Source organism: Stigmatopora argus, chromosome 6 (assembly GCF_051989625.1).
Source record: "Stigmatopora argus isolate UIUO_Sarg chromosome 6, RoL_Sarg_1.0, whole genome shotgun sequence".
Taxonomy (NCBI): domain Eukaryota; kingdom Metazoa; phylum Chordata; class Actinopteri; order Syngnathiformes; family Syngnathidae; genus Stigmatopora; species Stigmatopora argus.
In genome coordinates this window covers 14,276,385-14,297,088 of record NC_135392.1, presented here as the reverse complement: position 1 = coordinate 14,297,088, position 20,704 = coordinate 14,276,385, and the positions used below count along the sequence as shown (strand labels likewise).

Sequence of the window (20,704 nt, the reverse complement as noted above, 5' to 3'; positions counted from 1 at the left end):
GAACACATCTTTACTAATGAAAGTGTGAAGTTTTATTCACAGAACAACAATTTTGCATTTTACTATGGCTACTTTTATCTCTCTGACTATTTCAATGGGTTTGTGAGCCCTGTACTATATGAAATTGTAGATATTATTATTTTTTTAATAATGCCTTTTGCATTAATGAGAACAAGGCCAAGAGAATCAGGGAGCATTGACATTGCTCTAGAGCATAGTTCTCTCCCAAGTGTGGTATGTACAGTACAGTAAGTCTCATATCCGAGTCTCTTTGTTCACTGCAGTGCAGTGATGCCCTGTCTCACTCTAGAGTCACTCTTGGCAGGGCTTCCTATTCTGCCTGTCAAAGGCGTAGCCGGTTCAAACATTGATGTGGGCTATCAAGTGTCTTGGAGATTCATTTTTCCCCCTTCGGTTCTCCTTGAATTTTGTGGGTCAGTAAATCAGGTAGAGCGAGAGAGAGAGAAAAGCTGTTTTACATGTAATTCTATGAAACACGCTTTTCTGCAAAATGTTTTTTAATTCTATTACGCGGGGCATGGACTGAAATATGTATTTCAGATCTATAATATTCGATGCTGGGTTTTTTTCTCCCCAAATTTAAATAATATTCTGAAATAAGTGGCAGGACAACTTCAGGAGACGTATTAAAATAAAATAGTCAATTTGAATCAAATATATTATAAAAATTAAAAAGGAAATTAACTGTCACTTTACAAATAAATGTGTTAATTCAGTAATTATCTGTTGTTATAATTTTGCACAGATGTTTAAGTAAAAAAATCAAAATGTAAATGTTCAATTAAATACATTAGCATTAAAAAAAACATCTAATTTCCAGCCAATAAACTTCGTGTTTGCTCTGACAAGACAATTAGTGTAATAAATAGTCATTATAAATCAAATATATTATAAAAATAAAAGGAAATTAACTGTCACTTTACAAATAAATGTGTTAATTCAGTAATTATCTGTTGTTATAATTTTGCACAGATGCTTAAGAAAAAAAATCAAAATGTAAATGTTCAATCAAATACATTAGCATTAAAAAACATCTCATTTCCAGGCAATAAACTTCGTGTTTGCTGTGACAAGACAATTAATGTCATAACAGTGCCGTGCTACAAGCAGACTTTGGCTTCACCCCCAGTCTGACATGGTTACAACGCACCAGTAGGTTTCAGAGCCCTTCCTGTGTGGAGACATTCTAGAAGATTGCACTGCAAAAAGAAGCCTCGGACTAGCCCACTAATGAGGTTGGGGATTGTCAACAACCTTCCCTGGTGCCTCTCCAGTCAGGCAGTGTTGCTTTCTGCACACAAGATTGCAGCCCTTGAGACTTGGGCTTGATCATGTAATGACTGGGGCCTCTACTGGCCTTAATAACAAGCATAAAGTATGGTGGCCAATATTCAGCCACACTGTCATTAAATAGTATCTGCAGCAGCATAAATGTATGCATAATGTCATTCGTAAGAAGCACATCTTTAAATGTATTACATCCCAAAGACTTTGAACAAGACTTGATGTGACAGACCACAACTTGTAGAAAATATCCAAAGAGTTTCTTTGCTGATTTGCTTAGTGGAGAATGAGGGAAGGTAGCTATTAGTTATGTCCCATCTGAGACAGACTTAGTAGATACTTAGAAAATGTTTACCTGGACACTACAATAAATCACCCACAATAGTGTTTCATTGTATTGACTGGGGTAATAGATGCTCTTAAATTTTAAATGCACTAGGATTTTTTTTTACCTCATTCTCCTACCTCCCATGGTTTAACTACACACGCTCACAACATACATGTGTTGCCTTGTCCAGTACCCTGGCTTGCAATCGTCAACTGCCAGATTGGCACGGGATTTCAGCTCTCTAGTACCATCAGCAAACCATTCACCCACGCAATGCCATTCACGCTGTCTTCCAACCGTGAAGAGAACACTCTTTAAAGTGCCAGACGTCATTGAATGTGAACATTTTGCCCACTGTAGTAGTTGGTAGGGATGGCGAAACTATTGCATATGCCAATAAGATAACAAAAAAGATTCTGGTAAGTTTCTCACAGATTCTTTTTGACAGAAATTCTTTAGTTGTGCAAACCACCTGTGGCAATATTTTAATTTCCAGGTAGTTAGACATAGGCAGTCTCTGAGATTAAGGTGCTTTCTATCAAGATATTGGCATCAATGGTGTCAGTTATATGTATACTGTCAAATACTCCGATATAGCATTTAAGATTTTATAGAAACATATACCATTATATATATATATATATATATATATATATATATATATATATATATATATATATATATATATATATATATATATATATATATATATATATATATATATTTGTTTTTTTTTTTTTTTTTTCAAACTGCTCTGGTATTTGTACCTTGCTGCCACTGACAGGTAAGACTACATCCTAAGCAACAGCAAATTAGTAGGTTGAACAATCCTTGCATGTTTTTGGAATATAGGTAGATGTTAAGGTTAGCAGTATTAGCAGAAATGCCAAGGATACAAGAGGTGTACATGCACAGACTCCATGAGATACCTCAACCTCTGGATTGTTAGGCAATTACGGTTTCTTTAGAAGGCATTCATTAGAGTGTGGTGGAACCGAGTGTCGACAAGAACATAGTGCTTCTTGTGGCTGGGGTTTGACAGCACAGCCTTTCCAGTCATTCTTCCAAGAAAGTTCAAGGCGATTAAATAATAGAATGTTTTTTTGCATGTAATATTGTTAACTAATGGATACAAATATATTTCAAGCGCTCTTGAAATTAGTGTATGTAATTAAGGGAACAGAAAGGCTTTTTTGTTGAAAGGAAAGAGAAATGTACAGCAGCTTTATAGATGAACATTTTTAGTACTGCACCACTGTTTGTGCCATGGTAATAACTCACATGAGCCAGTCCACTTAAGGTTAACCAGCTAATTATGTAGAGGCGTGCATGGCATGATTAGCTCTTCACCATAGAGGTCTGCAGCAGATGGCGTGTGTGGGGTGTATGATTAGACTGGCACTGGCACATGGCAGGAGGCTGTGTTGCTGTGAATTTACAGTGGACTGGCAGTGGAACATAAAAGGAGTATTCATTAACATCAGCAATAAGCATAAAAGAGGATGTTTACATCTACTCCATGTCTCTGTACAGACTGTGCACTTTTTCTTTTAATTAAAACAGTCATCAATTGTTGTATTAAAGTTCATTAGGACACATAATCCATAGATATAATATGAATTTAATCTATTTTGACAGACACATACATGGAGAACCACTGACTTTGCTGCGGGGGCAATTCCGTTTGTAAGAACAAGCACTTTGCTCATGGGTATGAACATGAGGTCCTCCTTAGTTTCATCTGCCTGCTGTTAAATCAGTGGTCTATTGACCTGGAATCCCCTGCTGACACAGGAGAAAAAAAGGGACTTTAATTATATTCAAGAGAAAAAAAATCAAGGAAATAATGCAATACCCCAGTGGCAAGGGGAGCTCAAAGTCAAGGAGTCCCTATGAACACCACATGACACTCACGATCATCATGCATTTTTATGGGGAAAATGATCTTTTTCAGTTTTGTTGGAAGGCATTTAAAATAATTTGGCATAATTATACACTCTGTCTCTACAGTTTCCATCAGAGTGGGAACCATTCACAATAACAAAAACGCATAGTGTAGTCTACAAGGACTGAGTGTTCAAGTTGGGATTTAACCTGTAAAATCCTTTTTGAGGTTAAATATGTAGGAACCCATATGATCTGAAGAGGGCGACTGAGACAACAGCAATCCTGGAATTTCATTTTTGAATGCAACACTTAATTCTACCGACAGAGAGCAGCAGCTCATAACCTTCACCCCAGTAAAATTAGTTTTCCCTTAAGCACAATTATGGATTAAAGGATTTTCAGAAGCACATCAACAATTCCTTTTTTTTCTTCTAATGAGGGGCCTTGGGCAGGGACTGTCAATCCATCCTTCCACCTATCCATTTACTGAATTGAAATGAATTCACAGAGTGAAGGCCCTCACCCAGGCGGTTGCGCGAGTGGTTAGCGCGTCGGCCTCACAGCTCTGGGGTCCTGGTGGAAGGTTAACTCACCTGCACTCCTCTTTTGAATACAAGACCAAGCATAAAATCAATTATTTAAAAAATAAAAGTGTCTGGTATTGAGATCATGTGTGGGTGTGTTGGGGGTCTGATTCAGAGATGATACCATCAGAGTTCCCCTTTATTTTGTGTGATGAGGAAAATTCCGTGCACAGCTGCCCAGGGCCAGGTTGATGTCATCTGCTTGTCACACACACTGACAGGAAGCTACACTGTTGAATAGATGCTACTGACTCATCAGGTCATACAATGAAACTGGTCAATGCCAGTAATGGACAGAGAGTGCATTTGCATTTTTACAGGTAGCTGCAAGGAGCTCAGTGACATACCCTGCTCTGATAAGATCGTTTATTATCCATTTGAACAAATCTAGTATAGTGGCTTCAATTTGAAAGGGTTTGATGCTTTCTGGATTTCCAATTTCAGCAGTGTTGCTCAGCGTGCATACTCCACCCTGAGACCCCAGAGACGAAACACAACAGCAAGACCGAACAAGCAACTTCTGAATATTTCTGGGGGGTTCATGCAAATCAAGTGTGCGTGTGCATGTGTGTGTGTGTCGGGGTGGGGGAGTCTTCTGAGGAATAGCTCCACTGACAGATTTATCAGTTGGCTCTTTTGTGTCAGTCCCCAGCTTCCAACACGTTTTTACACACAGTAAAGAGAGTGGCAACAATAACATGTGGTCTGTTCCTGACTTTACCCCATTTAAGATGAACAAAAGTTCTATTAAGCATTTAAAGGAAGCAAAGAGTTTAACCTTCCTGCTGGTGGCAGGCTTCAAATGCTTAAACTGCCAGTCTCTGTTCTACTATACAACATTTAATGAGATGCAGCTAGATTGCTAATTGACTTCCTGAGTTCCATCTAAGCTTTATCGCCATGGCAACAAAACCAGCCGCCGTTCTTTTTTCAATGCCTATGAGAAGTTTTTGTTGTTGGTTGACTTTACTATTTTGCGGCATGTGAGGATTCTTTTCAGTCTGCTTTCTTTTCTACTCAGAGTGGTAGATTGATACTCTAAAGAGGAAGTTAATATACATATATATAATGAGGTGTAATCAGTTCAGCACAAATTATATGAGAACATTTTACCACCACGGTTAGGATATGTGAGTGGTGATTCTGATGTGAAAGCTATTAATAGCGGATAGTGTAGAAGACAGAAGATCTTGGTATGTTGGTCTGTCTGACTCCCTACTGACACTAACACAGTCCTTACTGTTCTCTGTCAAAGTGACATCAGTCGAGTCTGAATCACTGCAGCTCGTCTCCTTGATGGAAAATGTGAGATTTTCTCCCCCCCCAGTGACATGTTGACCAGCACAGCTCCGGTAGGTCAGGTCACGTGTCAGCATTTGACGGGTAACAAGATCCAGGTAGTTTCATGTAAGTAACCAGGAAATGGGCTGCTAAAGAACCTGCAATAAATAATTTTAAGTGTTTTTTTCCTTTGCAAAGAAAATCTATATGTTGAAAATGAATGATTTTGTAATGTTTTAAAACAACTAGTTTGTTGATTTTCATAACCCAATACTTGAAATTTGTGTTTTTATTTGTACTCATATGCTACTTAAAATTTAATATGCAATACCAATTTGATATCAAACTGTTTGACCACAGCTCCAGATAACAAACAGCAAGATTCATGCTTTCTTAATTAAAGACCAAGAGATAAAATGCCCAAAAATAAATAAATCAGATACACAAATGATTATATATGTTAATTCCAAAATTAGTTTTCCTACTAGCTCCAGACGTTGTCTTAGTTCTCTATCTTCAATGATTGAGACATTCATTAACTAACAGGCACTTTGCTGGTTATTATCAATTGACGCCTCTAGTTCCCCTGTGGGCAGTGGTTGGGTGGTTACCAAATGTTTTAGTTGCCCCTCGAAAGCTTGAAACAGACATAACAAATACCGTTATCCCGAGGGCAAAATAACATCAGCAATATAACCTACCTCCCCCTTCTACTGGTGCATCATTTCTCATCCGAACATAATAAAATTCTTTATACTCTGTATAGTTGCCCACTGCACGAGACAAAGGTAATAGTGTTATTCATGGTTTCTCATTGTCTTGCTATCATCATGAGGGTTGCAGGGGTGCTGGATCCCATAATAGCTGATTATTGGCAAGAGGTGGACTAGACCTGAACTGGTTTGCCAGGTAATTGAACATCTTCTGAATGCATATCTCAAATATATTCTGTCCCCACGCCTAACAAAAAAATAGTATAAAATAGTGTTTCTATACAATTCTGAGAACTAAATCTCTGCATAACTCCCTGCGCGTACTCTGACAGTGAGCACTGCGATCCACCAAGTTAATAATATGCAATGACATTTTATTCTAGTCTGGTTTCTGGAGTCCCAATCTCCCAGGTATCACTACAATTATGTCCTTCTTAATCATGAAGTCTGGCTGGAGAGCTTGTAAATACTGTATACTCATAGAGATATGACTTTGCAGACCCAATCTTTTGGAATAAAAGGAGGAAAACAATTATGTGCATGATCAGACACCCATTGTAGTCACTGAATCCATTGAAATGTTATCTAACGCAAAAAATCGGTTTCATACTAGAAGAAAAGCCTGATTTCTTTTCTCTTTCTCGTCTTTTATAACATGGTCAATGGCATACCTGAAATGATTGAATCTTTCTGTGTAGATAAGACACCGCTTCCATAAAAGAAAAGCTGGTCGATCGTGTTCCTGCTGTTAAATTATGCATGATGGTGAAATGAAGCAAGATTCTATTGTACTCATTTGTCCCTTGATTCTCAACAATAACAACACATTTGCAGAGTGAATCTATGCACTACTGAATACATTTTCTCTCTACCTGTGGACTATGCCACACAGTCTAGTGAGAGCACTTCATTATTATCATAGATCCAGACAGTTATATTGCTATTGGACAGAGGGCATCAGATTCCCCATGTTCTTATTCATTAAATGACTGACAGACACTGGCACAAGTCTCCACTCTCAACTCATGACGGCAATATGTGGATTGCTATGGTAACAGATTCAATACAGTGAACCCTCCCACCTGCTTCTCCCTGACACTTCTGAATCTTCTAACCAATATCTAGCACAGGGACTCTCATTGTTGCTCTGTTAAAAGAAAATGATTCTACAAAGGTAACCCTATCCCAGTGCTGAACATGGTCTTCAGAGAGAACGCCTACATATGGCACAATCTGCTGAAGTAAAGTGCCCCCCATTCTACTTGCTGCTGCTTTGGATTCCATGTTCAAAACATAGTTGTGGTAAATTCTCCCAATGGATGCAAGGGGGAGGATAGAAGACAACTCGCAAAGGCAGGGAAGCTAATGTCACATTTCTAGGGATGAAATGGATAGATAATCCTTATTAAATCTCTTCTCAAGTTTTAGTGTTAGTATAAGTACTTTTGCGGCAATCAACCACAATGTGCTAAATGGCACCATGATGTATGTCGCAGCTGTTCTTAGCATATGCTAATGCAGTATTTAAGACAAAATGACAACAAACAGAATTCTGGTAATATAGGCTTCAACTCTTTTTTTCCTCACAAAAAATATTCTGATTCTCCATTTCAGAACATATCCATATTGGTGTAGAGTTTTGTGATTTTTTAACAGCTTTGGGATTGTTCTTCCTGGTGTTTCCTCACAAAATACAGAACTATTGTTATGATCTTTTACCAACATAATCCATCTTTCTTTTTGATTAAAGGCTATCTATGACTGGTATGGAGTGTTGAGCAACACACAGACCGCTTATTTACTTCCAGCTCATTTATTCTCATTATGCTGCCCAGCAGACATCGACGGGGGGATTTCTGCTCAGTCGTGATTCAATGATAGAGAATGAGAGAGAGAGAGAGAGAGAGAGAGAGAGAGAGAGAGAGAGAGAGAGAGAGAGAGAAAGAGAGAGAGAGAGAGAAAGAGAGAGAGGGAGAGAGAGAAAGAGAGAAAGGGAGAGAGAGAGAAAGATAGAGAGACAGAGAAAGAGCAAGTGAAAGGAAACAAACCCATGGGGGTGCATTCATTCTTTTCATGTGAACTTTGACATCTTCGACAGAATTGCCCTCTGTTTTCCGGCTATTTGATGGCACCAGCTCATTTATTTCTTCTCGGGCGGCCCTGTCTAGGGGTTGGTGCTATGATTCCATGTAGTTTACTTCTAAGTTTTACCCCAATGCATCAATAATCTGTTTTATAAGCAATCTGCAGGTCACAAATACAAAATGCATTTTGAAAATATAGCATGTCTATGGCAAGGTGTAATTTCAGCTAGAATAGGCTCCAATCTGACTCACAATAAACACTGTGAAACACAGTAATTTTGAGGAAAGAATACCTAGAATTTTTAGGCAAAATCCTTGAAGATATTTTAACTATATAAAAAAAATTGTTTACAGAGATGACTGTCCATAGCCCTGGGTTTTGGGATGTGAGAGAAAACCGAGGTACCTGGAGAAAACCCACTCAGGCAAAAAAAAGAACACGGAAACTCCACACAGGATGATCATAACTCACCAGGGATTGAACCCTCGATTGCAGAACTGTGAGGCGGACATGCTAACCACTCTCTACCGCCGCCATGTGAATGAATATGTGCTACCTAATTTGGCAATGTTAGAGAGACCAGATGTTTGCTGTCCATGTACAATTTTTCTTCCTTTTTTTAGGTTGATAAATTATTTATGTCTCATTCATATCCTTAACATGTTCACTGTAGTCTGCCTATTAGACTATTACATTAGTGTTAGTAGATTGATGTTTTTATGATTATTATTTATCATATTATTGCCAGCAAAAAAATTATCTTATCTCCCCTAAATATGTTGGATTTCCTTCGGAGGAAAAAAGGAAGCAGATGTTCCACAAATCTAATAAGAACTGATGAGAGCACTCACTGTACTTCTGCAAGTTTCATAAAAGTATCTTTTTACATGGTTCTCATTCAGTCTGGTGTGGGATCTATTCAATGTGAATATAATAACCATAATCAAGTTTAAGAATGTAATCTGTTCCGTATCCATTTCTTTGTAGAAGAATGAGAGCATCATCTTTCCTCTTTAGGATGCCAAGGATGAAACCAGTGTTAGAGACAATATAATTAAATCTATGGATTTATCCCACACACGACTTTCATACTTTTCACATTTCATATGTATTGTTAACCTTTACTGGGAGAAATGCCAATTGTGCAATTTTGGTGATCTTTAAAGTCATATTTGATAGGTGCTGTTAAGGGATTGGTGCCTACAAAATTTGTTGCTATGACAACACTGCCTCTTAGTGTTTTACAGGAAGATTCAGGTCTTACATCCGTGTCATTCACACTGACTGTTTAAAGCAAATGCTGAATTTAATATATTTTCCAAATTAAACATTTGATGGGAAGTGTTAAAGTCGTGCTTTTCTCCAAATTAGCATAGTGACTCATTGGGTGAGCCTATCATTACTAGCAATGGTGATAATACTTTCCCATTACGTCATTTTTGGTGGTAAATCAGCTGAATTTCTCGGAGGCTCTGAGGTCATTGGGCAAATTGATTTTCCCCTGCCCTTTTACTACAGCTCCTCTGATATGAAGAGCCTTTAATGATCTGGTAGCGGTCAGAGATGCTGCAATCAAACATCCCCACAGAGACTGTTAGTTGACAATACAAAAGTGTAGTCATGAAAGAAGAGAACACAACCGTATAGAGACGATGAAGCAACATGGTTAAAATAAAGAAGCAGTGAATAAATGAAACACCAAATTTGTCTTTTCCATTATGTTAATTTAAATGACTATTGACGTCAACGCTTAGTTCCTTACTCTTTTTTTTCCAAAACAATTTGTATGCTAAGATATAATTTAAAATCAATAATGCTTGTACACGTACATTGATTATAGTCACTACATTTACTGCAGTATACCCCAACACGAGTGTTGAACCGTTGCAAATAATGATGGATGACCTCCAGTACGTTTGTGCAGTGGGCATTTTCCCCATATGAGATTGAAATATCTCATGTTTTGTATTAAAAAAAGGAAATGTAAGCCGTACTGTTAAGTTGCAATTCATCTTTTATTCATACAAAACCTCACATCCATCCATTCATTGTGTCGCTTATCCTCATGTTGTTACGGACCATTTTAGAGATGACTCTGGGAAAGAGGTGTGGCACAGAATACCACCTTTTAGGTATACAGTCATTGACTTTGCAAATAAGTCGAATTATCTGATCTTGGATGACTATCTAAAAAGCTTCTATTATCTGATTTTGATCAGAAATGAGGATCTACTGTAAGTGCACTTAGAGGTTGTAATGGTGATCATATCTCCTCCTAACTTATTGAACGGGATAATAATACAATATCGAGGGCTCATCCTTCAAGTGTGGTCTAACATTACACACAACTTAATATTGTATTTTGATGATTTTTATATTTTCATTCATTCATTTTCCGAACAGCTTATCCTCACGTGGGAGGAAACCGGAGCACCCGAAGAAAACCCAAGCAGGCGCAGGGAAAACATGCAAACTCCACACAGGTCGACCCACCTGGATTTGAACCCAGGTCCCCCACTGTGAGGCGGACGCATTAACCACTCAGCTGCCGAGCTGGCCCTTGTCAAATCTTCAAAATACAATTACATCCATTCACAAACAATTTATTGACTGCCAACCATCATGGTTTCTGATTGTGTAATGAATGTGAGGTTAACAAATACATACCTCTTAATCAGGTGGGGTCGTTCTCATTGAGCAAAGGTTGTAAGTGAAGCTTTTTATTCAGTTCTTTCATCAATGATATTTACTCCCATCCAAGAATGAAATGCATCCCATCCACCAAATTTAACTCCCCTTATTGCACCACCATCCAAATAAACCTGCTCATTCTCGAGCTGCGTAGAGAATAACGTCGCTGTCACTGTATTTTGGGGGGCAGGGGATGTGCTTTAACCCGGTCATGACGTGGGGAAGTTGCACACTGCTTTTTGGGGGTTGCCATGGGGTTTTTCTAAAACCTATTGACTGCATCAGGGTCCCCGCTTTTATTTGAGTCAGTCTTTGTGGAAGGCGGAGGAAGAAACCGTGATTACTTTTTTTTCTTCCAGAGGCGGGAGGGAGTGACACAAGCAGCATCCACGAGAGGAGGAGGGGAGTTTGGTCCACCACTCAGACTCACTCGTTGCGAGCCGGGCGAAGCGCCGCTGCATATCCATCTGCTCTCTTTGGTTTTGGGGATTTTAGCCAAGTTGGTGAAGGAACTGCCTTATGTTGCATCTAAAGGTTAGTTTCCATCAATATTATATTCCCAAGACCACGTCAGTGATCATGTTTTTAGAACTCTTTGTAAGTTAGTTATTGAACTTGTAGCTGTGACTCCTCTGGCATTTGAGCAAGTGTATCTCCTGTTAAAATGAGGTGGCTGGATAAACGAGGGTAATGTGTCTAAATCTGTTCTCAGAAGAGATATTTATTAAGGATTTCTTACATATGGATCTCATCACTCATTTTATATTAATGATGTATGACTTTATCACATTGGTTACAAACTCCAACTCTTAAAGGCATAACTTTTATACTGTCATTTTAATGGTCCATTATAATAGAAATGATTTTCAACATACAACATAGTATTATGGTATCAAGTAAACATGCATTCTAATGCATTAATATATTCCTCTATTGCATGCAATGCTACAAGTGTAATGTATGACACATTATTACAATGACTGATGAGTCCTTAGTGAGTGTGATTAAAAACACATTACAACAGATTGGGCAACGCGGTTGTTGCTTATAGCTTGCTGTAATTGATGGGGCTGAGATTAGCTGTTGTGCACTAAGCTTCTGCCCTTGATGAATTCATAGACCAGATGCATCTCCCTTGGTTGACACAAGCGAACATATAAATTCATTTTGTCATTTTTTTTCTGGTCGCTCATTCTTTATGGTCCCTCTCATGAAAGCCTAATATTTTAAGTTTCGATTGTTGCTTCTGTTTACCATCTGTTGTTTTCTGTGACACAATCTATCTTGTTCATATTGTAAAATATAATTGAAATGTTGCTCTCATGAGATGCAAATTTCAAGAAAATTAATACAGCCAATATAGCACTCCATATGGCTCAATTATTTAATGTGCAGAAGGTCAGAGTGACGTTAATTAAAGTAATCTTCTCAATCTGCTCTTGAAGTGAAGCAAATCCAATTTTTGATTACCTCAAAGACAGAAAAGAAGACATTGACAATAATTACCTGGTTGTTTCCTGGAAATTAATTTGTAAGCCAAAGATAAGAGCTTGTAATGGCACTTACCATGACACATGGTCCACAGCCTCTCACTATTCAGGGTAGTGGTGCTTTGTGTCCAGAAGTAGGTCGAATGTTTCTCACCAAACGATTTGAGCGAGAGCCAATAATTGGACAAGCAAAGTGTCCACCATCTCCCAATATGCCCATGTCAGCCAGACCCTAGCTTCTTAATATGCAGCTCCAACCTGATGCATTTCATGGACCTTTTCATGCTTTTAATCAGTTAGATCCCAAAATGCAGCAAACAGAACATCCTTTGTAATTGAATACAGGCCTTTTTTTCCATATCTTACCAGTGGGCACACTCAGTTGACTGTGAATTCACATCAAATTCTCCCTCCGACATCAGGAAAGACTCTAACTTCCTACAACATCAGCTCTCTTTGGTCCCTCCAACAAAAAAAACACACAGACTAGTCCCAACAGGCTTTACTTTCTCAATTTAGTGTGACGCTCAACTTCACAAACAGCTTCTGAAGTTGAATGTGCATTGACGATGGGAGATAAAAGCGGGCTTCACCTGTTCGCATACTGTTTACCATGCAACAGGCCCACCTGTGATTACTTTGTGTGTGCAGATTTTCTTCTCTGTGTGCACATGCTGCATTGAATTGTATTCACAGTATGAGGGAGTTGACCACATAAAATAATGGATTTTCCTCCTCTTTGAATAGGCAGTGTATCCAACGCTTTAAATGAGACTCATGTACAATACATTTGAACAATATATCAATGTTACTTAAGAATGATAGCTTCAATCTGATGCAGATAGTACATTGATTTGCAATACATAAAAGGAGAGTTGCAGGTCTGTCATTACCATGGCAACGCTGAGTCACCTACCTAGTGTGGACATCTCTTGTGTTTGGTGTTGCAATATTACTCACCCATAAGAACGAACACATTAGATAACCTATCATGCACAACCACTGTTTGACTTAGTAAGGTTCTGATCATCATTTTGTAACATTTAATTTAACATGAAATCATATTTATTACTAAACAGATGCTCACAAGCAAGTGGATTATTAATGAATAACATACTTCTAAGATTGATGATAAATAATAGATTATAGGCTAACCCACCTGTTTTATAAGAGGTATGAAGCTTGATTGTTTGTTGATCAAGTGGATCTGAACACAACAGTTTGCATTTTGAATTACATAAAGATATGTATTACTACTAAAAGAATGCTTTATCTTACACGGCCATTTGGTAAACTCAATATGTGATTGACAGTTTCCTTTACAATCAAGTTATCTTTGTGGAGGAGAATAATAATAGATTGACGGCACATATCTGTTAAAAGGTGTTTCTTCTAGAATTAGAGATAGAGTTACCAACCAATTAGTTATTTGAGATGTTACACTAAGGGCCCTATTTTCCTGATCTGATCCTTCGTAGTGAATGGTGCATTTTTGCAGAGTGGCAGGACAGACCCAGTGTTGGCAATTTCATAGGTGAGCTTAGCCTGGCCCATGTCCGACAGGCATAATTAATAAATAAGAAAAGCTGCCTCCTTCTTTCCTTTTAAATACAGCTTGCTAGTTGTGCACCGTTTTAGCACATGGTTTTATCGCTGATCTATGACTCCACTGCCGCCAACAGCTGTGCCGCCAGTTGGAGGATTTATAAAAAAATATATATATAATTATGATAATGCAAAGGTGTTTTATTAATTGAATCCTACATTAATTCGGAATATATAATGTTGGCTTTTCGCACATTTAGGAATAAATTACATCTGCCCAGCTCAGAATCTGTCCGTCTGTTCCACCATAAAATTAACCAAAAATGTGTAAAACTGCTGCTGCATTTATATGTGGTCTGAGGAAGGTGTACCCCTTTGCGCTTGCAAGAAACTCAAAATACTACAAAGTGGAGAGCCCTATGAGTTTGTGATATGAAATTGAAATTGTGACCGGAATATAGCACAGAAATCAGGTGTTCCCAGGTAACACGCAGGCACTAATTGATCTTCAGCTCAGGCTCCACGGCTGCAACCAATTATAGTGGTGACCCCGCTCCAAGCTGCTGGCCTGGAGTGGTTCAGTTCCTTGCAATAGCAGATAAGAGCTGTCTCCTTTCATGATGGTTACAAACCACATCTGCAATGGACTGCTTTACCTGGAAGCGGTTTTGGTAAGATTAAATATTAATATCCTTGACTGCTTGCAAGCAATGTGCATATTTATCTACAACTATCATTCTATCACTGGAGTGGATCAGAAAAGAACTTGAAGGGTTTAGGAAAATGCTACTTTTTGGACACAAGAGAGTGAAGGGGTTGGAGTGGTATCCAAGAGCAGCAAGGTTTAGGTCTGTGTAAAACTGTATAATTGAGGCAACTGGATGAGTAAGGATAATGGATTTTTACACAATTGAATTTAAATAAATGCCCTGCCCTATCATACAAGTACAATGAGATTGAAAGCTTTACCATAAAGTGCGCACATATGTGTCTGTAGTTATATTTAAAGAACACACTAGCAGTCAGTTTCTCAGCATTTATCTCAACAGGCAGAATTGCACAAAATTTTAATGGATGGCCACCTTGATGTGTGTGCACATCTGCCTCAGGGTACTTTGGAGCTGTCATAGTCACACACTTGGGGTACTGAGAATATTCGCAATCCAAGTCAATTTGGAAAAACACTTCTCATAATGTTGTAAAAGCATCAGAAATCTCACATTTTATATGCAATATGTCCCCATATCTTGTTTTGCAAATATTCTGACTGAAATGTTATTGCAATGCTATAATTAACTGGTTGTGTTTATCTTCATATGTTCACCCACAATAGTATTATGCTGCCAATTTATGAATTCATCATTCCTTAACTAACTGTGCTTCCGTTTGCAAACAGTCACATCGTCCAATATGCTTGTGCTTTCCCTCACACTGTGTAAACACATTTATTAAGTGCATCATTTATTTCAGCTCTCTTTGGTTTTTGCTGTCCTCAGCATGGCACCCAAGAAGTGCATGTGATTTAGCTATGAGTAAATACTGTCAGCCAAGTACAGAGTTCTTGCTGCCTCATTGAGCTTTATCTTACGGGAGAGCATGGCAAAATATATCATTATTGATGACTTTTTTTTGTAAATGCTGCAGTATGGTTCTTATATCTCCTGAAAAACGGCCCTGCTTGTATCTGGAGAAGCCTTGCAGAAGGATCACCTAGCGCGATGATCACCATATTTGCCTAACCGGGTTGACCGTGGTTCCTGATATGACCTCAGATGTCTTCACTAGTCATGCGTGAAGCGGCTGGGGGTGAAACATATTGATTCTTATTTTAGTTGGAAAAAAATTCCTTTAGTTTTTTTCACAATGTAATGAAATGAGCCTCATGGTGATTTATATTTGAGAAGACAGGTTCAATAATCTAAAAATGCAAAATCCTTGCTCAACTGGATAAACACATTGGTCTAAAATTAATTGCTTTGACTAATTCCTAAAAAAAAGAAATAAGAAATAGAATGAAACAAACCTGTATGATTGCTGAAATCAGAGCTTCAGTTCTTCAATTTTAAAAAGTACACTGCCACAAAACTCTCCAAGATAAAAAGAATATGACAGTTATTGTTATGTCCAAATGTTAAGACAATATTTCCCTAAAGGACTACAAAAAAAAATTCAATTTCAATTCCAACATCACTTTGGGACAAAACGTGCAGACAGAAAATAGGTGAACAAAAAGCATCGGAATAAAAGTGACAAATGTAAAGAATAGAACTGTGGAAAACCGTATTACCAGCTTTGTGTTCCGTGAAGGGTATTGTGTGTATAGCTGCTTGGATAAGGACCCGAGGAGACCCCTGGGACACGAAACTGAAGGGCACCTAGAATGAGGAAGGACGCATGTGACAGACGGGGCATGGAGTATGAACTTGGGTCAATGTTAAACATGGCTATGTCTCATTCTGGTGAAGAAATTGCTCATTATGATCACAAAATTTAATTACAATATAAATCTAGAAAAAAAATACAAGGCTCTGCTATGCATTAAATTTCTAATATTTATTAAACCTTTGTCAATTCAAAATTATTTCACTCTTCAGCAATATTGTTAAAACTCAATATTTTGCTGATTTTCTGTATAGTGTAGTGTAGCATGGCATTTGCAGTACAATGTCTCTCTTGAATGTGTTTCCTTGGAAAGCTTTTCAAATAAAGTACAAGTAAAGTTGAAATTCACTGAAGTCAGGTAATATTGTTGCTTTTCCCATCCTATTGGATGCATTAAATATTGATAGGCAACTGCTATATTAGATGTGTATGTATTGGATGGTAAAGGTTCAACTGTTTCTTGCTTTAGTGATAATTGTATTCATCCTCAAATGCCACAGTCGGCTATGCATTACTGTACCTGGATATTGCACCCCACTTTCATCATTTACAACATGATAGTGATTGTATTAAGGTCACTATGAGTTATTTCCCACTAAAAGTCTGGATCTGAAATCCACCGTCCCCCCCTGGGTAGCATTCATTTGAACTGCAGTATATCACAGGTTGCAAACTTGTCAAGTCATTCTTAAGGTGCCGTGACAATGGGCCTAAAATGAGGTGTATAATAGGTGACCATGTGACAGGATCAGACGTCAGCCCAGATTCTCCCCATGGGATCTTATTAATACTCGGTGGTGCTCTCATGGGCCTTGTAAGAAGATGGCAGTGAGCCCTACGCAGGCACAGACCCTTGTCGGCCATGTTGATTTGGTGTGAACTTGCAAGTCCCGGCATCTGCTCTGCATAGTAAGTAGGTGTTTATTTGCCCACTGTTACCTGTGCGTCTAACACAATAGTGCTTTCCATAGTGAAGATTAGAGAGCAAATCAAGCTTGATTAGACTCATGAAAGTAAAGGCTGACCTGCTGACTGGCCAATTTTCTAATTGGGCTACCACCTGAACCGGGTCTTTAATCCTTATTTGTTTTCTGTAACAGCGGTCTCATTGACTAATTGAATTTATTGGGGAATTCATGAAACACAAATGACCTAATCTCTTCATCCTAATGGGCAGAGAGGATTGTATAAAGCTTACCAAAAACATTAAGGCTTTGCTTGTTCTTGGTCTTGGTTCTGGCAATGCATTACCTACCTACTGTCGAGTGATACTACTCTATGTTTAGATCCTTTGAAGAGTTACCGTTACATTCCTTGAACTTTCTTTTAGTGGTGAAGCAGATAATCATCCAAAAGTCGTTCACTCAATTCCAACAATTTCCTACTAAGTATTAGATGGTCTCTTGGTAAGTGTATTTCCCTACTACAGCAGATGTTTGATGAATGAAACTGCCAAGTCGATTCATAAACAAATGAAATCTTAGCAGAGTGTGACCCTTCATCATTTCAAGTGTAACTTTTCCATAGACTGATGTGAATACAGGTTATATTACTGAGGTCCAACTTTGACATACTATCCTCAGAGTTTTTGTAACCTTTTAAACAAAATGTCATTTCATTATTGATGTTGCAATCTTCCAGCTTCTTTAACATTTGCAGTTTCAGAGGGAGAATGATCAAAGAGCCAACACTCAGTGTCCCATCTTCCTAGGACGGAGATTGAAGCTTTGCTTCACCGAAGAGCTTCACACCTCCTTGAAAGCTTGGTGTCATATTTGCATTTAAATTGACTTCATGGGTTTCCTGATTGACTTCTTCAGGAACTGACAGAGATTTGACAGTGACTTTGCTTCTAATTTTCCTGCATGATAACATGAACTGGATTAGTATTCATTGAATTCTTAGCAAAACTTTTTCTCATGGCGAAGGAAAACCATGGACATCCAGGATGTGAACTTTTCTCAGAGAACTGTAGATGAAGTTCCCCTTAGTCATGATGCATGACCGTGGCACACTGGACTTATTTGTTCTGATTAAAAATTAGAAAGATAATAAGAGCATAGTGGCAAGGTTTTCATGTTATGCTATATTTCACTTTTTTAAAATACAATCACAGATATACATGTGTATATATGTGTGTGTCTGTGGATGTATGGGTGTATATGCATCCTTCTTTTCTTTGAGGAAGATACATTCAATACATAGAACATTGATTGTGAGTAGTGAAGTGGCAGATAATTAATTCGACTATGCAAACACTCTGTTGATGAGTAGTTTTTTTTAAATTGTATTTCACTTTGGGGTTATTTTTTTATGGCACCAATTTGGTGCCAGGATGTGAAATCTAAGCCTAAGCAATCTGTAAAATGCAAAGTACTACCAGATGTGGAAAAAAAAGTACTGTCACTGAAAGGGTAGTCACACATGTTTATGTGACATTGATGTCACCTGTAATGTATTCAGTTGCTGAAAAAACAGTCCTGGCAGAGGTGATAAATTTGTCGGGACCCCAAGATCTTTGACTGACAGTTCAGCTGAGGGTTTTTAGAGAGCTTTTTACAAAGCGAAAATAATTGACGGTGGTAATGTTGATGCCTGTCACTTTTCGACAGCTGTTGAATTCATGGGTGTCTGCCCTTTCCAATAAAGAACAAATGCATACCTGATTTTGAAGAAAAAAAACATTTTACACCGCACTAAACCCTTTCAAAAACGTAGTTGCCCCAGCTGAACCTATTATTTGCACCCTGCGTCATGGAATTGCGATTATGCACCACAGAGTGAGGGTTAGACATTTGAGAGAACATGAGGTTCTGGTCATAGATTTGACTCCCCCAGGGTGTGTATTCTTGTTGGGCTAGTGCTTTATGGGCCCCTTAGTTGTGCCGTGTGGTGTAACTCTCCCACTTTTGAAACATTAGCATCGTGTCCACAAGTAAAGAGCATTCCCAGGTTCCCCAAGCAAATTTACAGATGGCTGTACCTCTTCCTGTGGGTCACCAGTGAACGAGAGTGGTGGCCATTGCTAAGATGTCTCTGCAGTTTAGAGCCCAGTGTCATTAACATGGAGGCCTCTTTACAACTTGAGATCCTCTTTTTTTTAAACCACCTGCTGTGTGAAGAGATCAAGCAAGACTTGAAAGTGTGGCAAAAGCTTCACTATTAACCCTGTGTAACGGGTCTTTCTGCAAAAGGCAAGTAAGGACAGGGCTCTCCCGCTGCTCATAACATGCAAACTGCATTCCTGAGACTAAACATTTGTCAAACAGAAACAGTTTTACAAAACACCCATTTTGCAATGCTGGTGAGACGGAAATGTGGCATTTCCTTTGTTATCCAATTGCTGAAGTAAACAGCTTTGTTCACTTACATTTATTAAAGCATGCCTCTGGCGGAAATGAAGAGAAAACATTTATTTTTCGCACATTTTACATGGGTTGTCTTAAGGGAATTGTCATTCCCTCATAGGATACTAACTGTTTTGTTCATCAAAAGAAGTGTTGTTGTTGTTTTTAAACCCCATGATAATTAAATCTTGTGTCAACAGAGCAGTAAGACCCAACTTTGTAGATATACTTTTAGATTGCAAAGAATATAATGGCACTATTTTTTTTTCATAAAGTTGAATCATACCAGCCGCCTGATGGTGTAGTGGCTCACTCGCCTTTTGGGTGTTATCAATGTGTCTGTTGACTCCGATACATTGTGTAGAGGTGGATTGCAATCGTTCTTCAAAGACACCAGACTTTGCAATTTCACAATTAAACAAAAAATAGATAATTATATATAAAATATTCACTCACTTGAGACTGCGCACGTGCCTTCCTGAATATGTTCTTAAATTACTACATAAATTAAACATTCACTCACTTGATGCCCAACGCCATCATACAGTGTGCACAGGCTGGAGGTCATTGTCGTGTTCCACACTGGAGAAAAAAAAAGAGAAAGAGAGTCGAGTGAGTACCAAGCGAGGGGGAGAAAAGTGCCCCTTGGCACGTAAATGGCTACTGAAGAAGGGTGTATGGAGGTCAAGAAAAAAGGACAAAAACAGGAACTGGTGTACGACAAATGTGTTGTACTAAACTATAGCATAGTGAAAATTCCAGATTTGCCACCTTGTCACTCACTACAAGTAATATTATCTGTTGGCAGTCATCAAATCAAAGATGTTTTACTGATAGTAAATGTATTATGTTCATGTGAGTGAAAGCCACTTACCTAAAATGATGTTTATATCATTTGATTTGAGGTGGGGATCTGTAAATGCATCTGCAAAGAGCATGATGAAGAACACATCATCTGAGCTATGCCAGAGACTATGGTACCTATAATGCATAGCACAGCAAATCCATGGCCATCATCATTAGAGCTTCACTACTTTGGACACTAATGGTTGTCCCTGTACTGCTG

General features: G+C 38.3%; 1 protein-coding gene across 1 annotated transcript in view; it reads left to right on the top strand.

Moving 5' to 3' along the window:
• The first annotated feature begins 11,258 nt into the window (after positions 1-11,258).
• The window catches only part of chl1b (cell adhesion molecule L1-like b), a 43,782-nt gene continuing 34,336 nt past the window's right edge, over positions 11,259-20,704 (top strand). Inside the window, exon 1 of the mRNA XM_077602847.1 lies at positions 11,259-11,408. The gene's annotated coding sequence lies outside the window, so the exon portion shown is untranslated. The remainder of the gene's footprint in view (positions 11,409-20,704) is intronic.